Here is a 6,984-nt window from a genome sequence, read left to right as displayed (position 1 = left end):
CCTCTAACTTTTGTCCCACGTAATAAAATTCACCTGCGCTATAAATTATAATTGATCTCTGAATTTTATGATTATATTTGAGAGAGAAGCTGATTCAGGATTAGTAGTTTTTACAAATAGTAAATTCTTAGATTTTCACAAATTTAAGAGTTGTAAATTCAAGTTGATGTATTTTGCAGATGTGACTTAGGGATTCTGTTTGTATGTTGGGTGCTGGTGTTTGAAACTAGGGTTTCACATATGCAACACAGGTGCTCTATTTCTGAGCTATATCCTTGGCCCCCTTGGGGTAGTATATTTCTAAGTTTGCAGTATGCTTAGGCCAGACATACCATTTATGTGCATGTGTAACTCCATTTTTCTTAGAAACATCACCATTCAAAGCCCATGCCTGGTACTAACTTGTTCTGAGAAAGAAGGTATTAGGAGATGTGATTATTACTGAAGCCTTGCTACAAGCACAACGAAGCAGGTGGTCAAGCATATTCCCTCTATCTGGTGCTGAGACTTCCAGGATATAAGTTTTGTTTAATAAATTTCCACAAGAACACAATGGATTAATTTTTTTCTTTATATTTATAATTCAAATAAACACTGCTGGTTTCCTCATAGTATATATATGGAAACTCACCCCCTTTTCCCTACACAATAATGAGCAATAGCATTGACCACCATACCAAACTATTATTACCTCGTTCCCAGATGTTCCAATAGTCTTTTAGCAGTGGACATCTATTTTATGTTCATTTATTTATTTATTTTTGTTTGGGGGTCACTTCTGGCAATGCTCAGGAATTATTCCTGACTCTGTACTTGGCATTTACTCTCAGGAGTGCTCAGGGGACCATATGGGATGCTGGTGATCGAACCTGTGTTGCCTGCATGCAAGGAAAACGCCCTACTAGGGCTCTGGGTTCAGGACCTCTATTTTCTTTCATTCATTTTTATTTTTTCATTGAATCTCAGTGATATACACTTTTACAAAGTTGTTCATGATTGAATTTCAGTCATATAATGTTCCAGCATCCATCCCTTCCCCACTGTACTTTCCCCCCCACCAGTATGACCTCTATTTTTAAAACACTACTTGCCATCAAGGAAGCACTTTTCAATCCTTTATTTATAATTTAACTACATGTAGATTTTCTTGGTTTTAAAGGCTCATCCTCTTCTTACAAACTTGAGTGGCTGTAGTTCCTTATGGTCTGGACCCAGCACTCTCTTTATCGCTCTGAAACAATATTCTACATTTCCTTATTTGGTTTTTTTGGTGTTTTTTTTTTTTTCTTTTTGGGTCACACCCAGCAATGCACAGAATTTACTCTTGGCTCTTCACTCAGGAATTACTCATGGCAGTGCTTGGGGGGCCAGATGGGATGCTGGGAATCAAACCCGAGTTGGTTGCATGCAAGGCAAACACCCTACCCGCTGTGCGATGCCTCCAGACCCTACTTTTCCTTATTTGTCCTCATTCCAAAAACATTGTCTTAACTTGCATACATGAATTTTCAGCAGATTATATCTCGGTGAGGTCCATCCCGAGACTGTGGAGTCTGGCCTGGAGCACGATCGTGATTTTTGGATCATGGAAGTAAGTGATTGGCTGCTGGGGGTGGGCAGTAGGCTGATTCACGCCCCCCCCCTCCGATTTAGCCTGGTCTGTTCAGCTTTGCACAGGTCTGAGATTAACTTCGGCTTTTGATCTCTTTCAAGATTTATTTGTGGGTTTCTGAAGCAAGGTCGATAAATAAGTTTATAGAGCTGTCAGAGGTGAATTTTGAGAGTGGCTACCACATACCTAACTTTTGGCCATTTAATTTCCAAAAACACTTGGTCCTAAGTTGCTGGGGTCCAGCCAGAGGCACAGCAGCCATATTGGGGTATCAGGACACCTAAGGCACCATCAAACTGCTAATGCACTCACCTCACCGGAACAGGTTGATCTGCTAGTAGCACCACACCCCAGCTCTTGTTCATTTTTAGTTCAATAAATTTCTTTAATCTAAAGCTATAGGTATACAAGTAGTTAGGAAAAGTCTTAGACAAATGGATATATTGACAAATTAACACAGATAACCCTGCTCAATAAATTACAGAAATTACAATGTTGTTTGTGTCTTGTTCCTATGGGATTAATTTTTCTAACTTCCAGTAATCTCTGACATAAAAAATTTTACTCGGCATCACCAGAAAAGCTGGATCACATGCCTTACATTTGGAGGCCCAGGGTTCAATCCATTGTATTGCACTGCATGGTCCCTCTGACATTAGGGAGGTGACCGTTAGCTTCATTGTCACCTCCCAAATGTCAGAGGGTCCACTTGTACCTGCATGGTAAGTGCATCAGCAGCCTGAAGGTGCCTTCAGACTTCCAGATACCCCAAAATTGCCGCTGCGCTTTTGGCCAGACCCCAACAACTTGGGGCCAAGTTTACCAAGAAATTAAACAGCCAAAATTTAGGTATGTCGGAGCCACACCCACAAACCACCTCTGTCTCAGCTATACAAGCTTGGCCTTATTTCAGAGACCCAAAAATCTCTTTGGAGAGAGAATCACAGTTAGGGCCAGCACTGTGTCGCACCGCAGGTGAGCCAGCGCACCCTGCAGGGCATTTCCAATAGTTTATTTCTCTGGAAAAAAATGGAAACAAGGGCCATGATCCAGAGACACAAAAAAGAATCTCAGAACTGAGCAACTCACTGCAGAGATGCCTCCGGACTTTAAGCCATGCCTCAGAGAGGGGCAGATGTTACCCCTCCACCTGTCTCCTAAAATCCCTGACAGTCGCCAACTCCCAGAACCCAATAAGAAGTGCAGGTACACGGGTTCAGTGATGGCAAACTACAGGCCTCAAGGGATAGGGATAGGCTGGTCCTTCTCATTGCTCCCCCTCCATGGGATCCTGGAGGTCACGCCCACAAACTGCCTCCAGCTGCTACTTAAACTCCTTAAAGGCCATGATTCAGAGACACACAAAGGAATCTCTGAACTGAGCTACTGGCTACAGAGTTTTCTCCAATTATCTAAAATTTTAGAATTCCAGGAGCACCGCACAACATCTTATGCAATTCACAAGAAGCAATACAAAAAGAGTATGCAGGACACTGTCTACCATAGAGGCAGGAGGAATGGGAATGTGGGGAGGGTTACTGGGGACCTTGGTGGTGGAAGATGTGCACTGGTGGAGGGTTGGGTGATCAATCATTGTATGACTGAAACTCAAACAGGAAAGCTTTGTAACTGCATCTCACAGTGAATCAAAAATAATAATAATGGGGATAGTATCTCACCCACCCGCACGGCAAAGCCTGGCAAGCTCCCCATGGCGTATCCGATATGCCAAAAACAGTAACAAGAAGTCTCACAATGGAGACGTTATTAGGGCCCGCTTGAGCAAATGGATGAGCAACGGGATGACAGTGATACAGTGAATAATGGGGGGGGAAAGAAAGGAAAGATCATCTATTTGTTTTACCTCCCCATTTCTGATCCTCCTGTATTGATGATGCTGTTGCAGTGACAAGAGGTTTTGCTAACTGTGGGCACTCACACACTCCTTTGGTTGTGGTCTTGCACACATACTCCTCGGGGTCATACTTTACTTGTGGCATTCACCTACATTCTGGTTGTAGTCCTCAGTGGGAGTACCTTAGTGCCCACCAGCAGTCACACCCCTATTTTAGTTTGGCACAGGGGATCACACACAGCAGAGCTGTTAGGATAGAGCTGCTGGGAACATGTGGCAGCACCAGGTACTATCCTCTGGAGTCTGCAAGGTTGAACTTGCAAGGCAGGTTTCTGAGACACTGAACTATTTCTCCTGACCAGTTTACTTAAATATCTATTTCTTCTATATCCTGTACACAGGCCAGTTCCACAATATTCTTTAAAGACCTAATATTAACCACAAGACCTAATATTAACCACAAGACTCAATCTGTTGCAACATGTTAGAAATGTCCTAATCCTGGCACCTGCATACTCTGTACTATGACCTTTGGGGGGTGGCAGTGATGAGTACATCCATCTTAGGCCACATGACCACTGGACAAGCACTGCCTGGAGCTCTATGTGCCTTACGAGACTCCAATTAGGCATGTGCAGACCAATAGGCCATGTGCAGTTCCTCATGCTAAGTGCAACATTTCCTTGGCAACAGACAAAGTGGGGTGGGGCAGAAAGGATGGATGCCTTCAAATCCTGAGCACCAGGTCTGAAACCCTGCGAATATGATGTCTGAGAGCAAGCCATGAAATGCTAGTTCCCCTGTGCCCAAGCAGAAATTCCCTATCCTGTTCTCCACAAACCCTGCTTAACAAGGAACTCCGAGAAAAAGAATTCTGGCCTCTCCTTCATGTTCGTTGCTTGAGAGCCAAAGAACCCAGGTGTCTGTAATACTTCCTCTTCTGAAAAAGACTATCCAAGAATAAATATAAATGACTTTGCAGGATAGCTGATGATCAATCTCATAATTTATAATACAAAGAATATACAAAGATATTTTACTTTGCCTATTATAGCACTTAATTTTCCTCTCAAAATCCCATCCACCATGTAGCAGGAAAGAAGACTTACAATTTCAAACTTAATTCAAACTTCCCCTCTGATGATGCAGTTTGAAGCTTGCTGACTTTCAGGCAGTATGAGCTGTCAATGGATAAAACACTGGATCTGTCAGAGCCTCTCCTCCCTGGGTGTCTGTCCCCTCTATGTGTGCGGGAGCAAATCTGCTCCTACAATTTCCTGACACTGACAACGAGGAGGGACTCACACTGCTTCTTCTTGTTGTGGCTGTCATTTGCAGGCCCCATGTACTGTTTTTCATATAGAACACTTTAATTCTGCATGACACTTCTGTGGAAATAGCTAAATAATCTAGACTCTTTCCAGACCCTTTTGAGAGTGGCTGGTGCTAGTACCAAGGACATGGCTGGCTGCGGAACTCTGAGCTGCATACCCTTCACCCTGAGAGTCCAGCAGTTTGTAACACTGAATGGGTGAATCATTCATTCAGCTCTGGGTAAGTTTATGGCAGTCCACTCTCATTTGAATGTCCACTGTACACAAAAATTCAGGACCTCTAAAGTTAAAGCTCAAGGAGCTACAGTCCAGTGGGTAGGGTGATTGCATCATAGACAGCCAACCCAAGTTCAATCCCCAGCATCCCATATGGTCCCCAGACCTCTGCCAGGAGTAATTCCTGAGTGCAGAGCCAGGAATAACCCCTGAGCATCACCAAGTGTGGTCCAAACAAATAAAATAAAGTAAAAGTAAACATAAAGCTCAAGGTGTTCTTTGGGCTATGATGCACTGCTGTTCTGTGACTGAATCTTAAAGTTGATCAATGACAAAATTTACTTGGTATGTCAAATGCTATTTTTGTTAGCATGTTTCAGGTTCTGATGTCCAGAACAGATATTAAAATGCAAGATAGGGAAGCAGGAGAGCAGGGGAGGTTTTATTTTGAGTACAAGGTGAAAAAAAAAAACTTGCCTTTGTGAGTACAAAAGCTCCCAGAGCAAGAGGCTTCTAAAAAGGGTTGCACTGGAATCTAATCTTTTCTTATATAGGATTTTACATTTTGCCTTTGATTTCCCAGATGAGATTAGGGCCTGTTAGCTGCCTACAGCAGTTGTGGATTCCCTTTGATCCTGTATTTCCAGTATTATCCGGAGAGGGTGTGAGCAACATTTGATAGTAGAATATTTTACATAGTGAGCCCACCTTATCTTTTCCTGTCTGGTGTGCTCCATTTACTTGTTGTTTCTCCTCCTTCTTGTTTTGGCCTCCAAGCACTGCTCAGCAGGCCCGGGCTCATTCCCAGCCATACTTAACCAACCAGAGAAGACAGTTCACCGCTAGGATCTAGAGATCATGCACTCCTGACATGGAGGCTATCTCCCTGATCCCACTTTATGCATTTCTTTTCCAAAAATATCTAATCTACAAATCTTCACAGAACTCAGAATAGCCAGGTCATATCACTTAAGCCACACTATTCTTGTCTCCTTAATATGTCTACTCTGTCCCTAGGGCCAGAGTGATAGTATAGTAGGGAGGGTGCTTGCCTTTTCACTCAATCAACCTGGGTTCAATCCCTGGCATTCCACATGGTGCACAAATGCAGAGCCAGGAGCAACTTTTGGCAGCACCAGGTGTGACCCAAAAGCAAATAAACAAATAAAAGTCTAATATGTGCCTTGTCTACTTAAGAGATTTCTAATATAAACAGGTAAAAAATAAAATACTGTAGAAAAGAGCTATTTAAGTTAAGGTGAGAGAAGACCCCAGAAAGAAAGAAGGAAAGGAAGAAAGGAAGAAAGAAAGAAAGAAAGAAAGAAAGAAAGAAAGAAAGAAAGAAAGAAAGAAAGAAAGAAAGAAAGAAAGAAAGAAAGAGAGAGAGAGAAAGAGAGAGAGAAAGAAAGAAAGAAAGAAAGAAAGAAAGAAAGAAAGAAAGAAAGAAAGAAAGAAAGAAAGAAAGGAAGGAAGGAAGGAGGAAAGGAAGAAGGAAAGAAGGAGAGGAAGAAGGAAAGGAAGAAGGAAAGAAAGAAAGGAAGGAAGAAGGAAAGAGAAAGGAAGGAAGAAGGAAAGAGAAAGAAAGAAAAAAGAAAGAAAGAAAGAAAGAAAGAAAGAAAGAAAGAAAGAAAGAAAGAAAGAAAGAAAGAAAGAAAGAAAGGAAGGAAGGAAGGAAGGAAGGAAGGAAGGAAGGAAGGAAGGAAGGAAGGAAGGAAGGAAGGAAGGAGGAAAGGAAGAAGGGAAGAAGGAAAGAAGGAAAGGAAGAAGGAAAGGAAGAAAGGAAGAAGGAAAGAAAGAAAGGAAGGAAGAAGGAAAGAGAAAGGAAGAAGGAAAGAGAAAGAAAGAAAGAAAGGAAGGAAGGAAGGAAGGAAGGAAGGAAGAAAGAAAGAAAGAAAGAAAGAAAGAAAGAAAGAAAGAAAGAAAGAAAGAAAGAAAGAAAGAAAGAAAGAAAGAAAGAAAGAAAGAAA

The sequence above is a fragment of the Sorex araneus genome, chromosome 6 (genome assembly GCF_027595985.1).
Source record: "Sorex araneus isolate mSorAra2 chromosome 6, mSorAra2.pri, whole genome shotgun sequence".
In the NCBI taxonomy this organism is placed as follows: Eukaryota; Metazoa; Chordata; class Mammalia; order Eulipotyphla; family Soricidae; genus Sorex; species Sorex araneus.
This window is presented reverse-complemented; position numbering follows the sequence as displayed.